The sequence below is a fragment of the Haplochromis burtoni genome, unplaced genomic scaffold (genome assembly GCF_018398535.1).
Source record: "Haplochromis burtoni strain Fernald_Lab_line unplaced genomic scaffold, NCSU_Asbu1 Contig_5784, whole genome shotgun sequence".
Lineage (NCBI taxonomy): Eukaryota > Metazoa > Chordata > Actinopteri > Cichliformes > Cichlidae > Haplochromis > Haplochromis burtoni.
The window spans coordinates 1-1,506 of NW_024588145.1; the positions used below are offsets into that span (position 1 = coordinate 1).

General features: G+C 44.2%; 1 long non-coding RNA gene across 1 annotated transcript; it reads left to right on the forward strand.

The window, feature by feature from the left end:
* On the forward strand, positions 1–488 carry LOC121814033. The gene is made up of 2 exons (XR_006054025.1): positions 1–75; positions 214–488. It is a non-coding gene; the product is annotated as an uncharacterized LOC121814033 (long non-coding RNA).
* The last annotated feature ends 1,018 nt before the right edge of the window (positions 489–1,506 follow it).

Sequence of the window (1,506 nt, forward strand, 5' to 3'; positions counted from 1 at the left end):
TGGCAGCCGATAGAGCGGAGGAGAGCGAGGTGGATTTGAGTCCCGTCAAGAAAAAGAGAGTCACAAAGAAGAACGGTTGGTTTCCTCTTCAGAGTGCACCAGTTTTTGTCAGTGTATCTCTAAATAGAGTAACTGAAGCAGAGGCTATGAATGAAAACTACATGACAACATTTGGGTTAAACGATTGACAGCCTGCTGAATTTAACTTTGCAGACAGACCAAAGAAAAGTCCCCAAAAGACTCTGAAATCCAGGAAGGTGCCCAGCAGTGACCCCAAATCCAGACTTGTGGAAATGGGAACCCAGACATCACCCGGACTTGCCCAAAAATCCAGAGGCAGACCCAAGAAAACGAGCACCTGAACATCCACCTCACTCCTCCTCTCAGGCTTTTATGTTGGATTTACTTTGGGCTGGTACACTGTTACACTGTGCTAATAGATGCTGATGTTTGATTGCATTGTAACAATAAAGAGATAACGACATTGATCAGTTGTTCTTATTAAAACTTCTGGGCCAAAGTGTGAAGAAGCTCAAACTTCAGTTGTCCTGTTGCTTTTTTATGGCACGTTTGAGGAACTCAGTGGCACATGAATTAAGAACGAGTCCATAGATGGCGCTGTCTTTAAACTGGGGGTAAAGAAATGGTTTCCCACTTGTCTGCAGATGCTGAACAATAATCGGATTGCTGTATCAGAGAACAACTTGGGGTTGGTATCTGTCCCAAGGATACTTGGAGACTGGATCGAACCTCCCACCTTCTGATTAGAGGATGACCTGCTCTACCTCCTGAGCAGTGATGGGAACAACGGGGTTAGAAGTAACGGCGTTACTTTTTTCAGTAATGAGTAATCTAATTACTATTTCTATCGTTACAACGCCGTTACCGTTACTAACAAGAAAATGCGGTCGCGTTACTATGTTTCAACAAACAGACGGCTGAAGCTGTGTTCAGCTTACAGCTCCTTATATCAGCTGCAGGAAGTAGCTGTAAGTAATCTGGACGCTACAGCTTTAAGCAGCTGCGCGCTCCCGCGGACAGCGATCACTTTCTGGCTGACATCACTTTTTGGCACAACACCTGGAGCTAAGGGGGCAAAATAATCGCATGAGTGCTGCTGTTTGACTGAGGAAGAATAAAGTAGTCGTGGTAAGCCAATCACATGACCACTTACAGACAAAGCAACAAGGTGACTCGACAGCGCAGCGAGCTCTCTGCTTATGAGTCAAAAAATTAAAAAACAAACCAAAAACAGCCTGTTGGTAGAAAAATGCACCATGTCGACCAATCAAAAAATTATATGGCAACATGACATTTGGTTGTTTAGGAAGAGGAGGAGTGATGAAGAGAGAGAGCGAGTTTTGAGATGTGAGAGATTTGTGACGTTTAGCGTGTTTGGAGTGTGTAGTTAATGTGTTGTCTTGTGTAGTTAGTGTGTAGTGTTGTGGATAGTTTTGTGTTGTGTGTCAGAACAATGAGGCGACTGCTGTCTCCAGGTAGAAACAG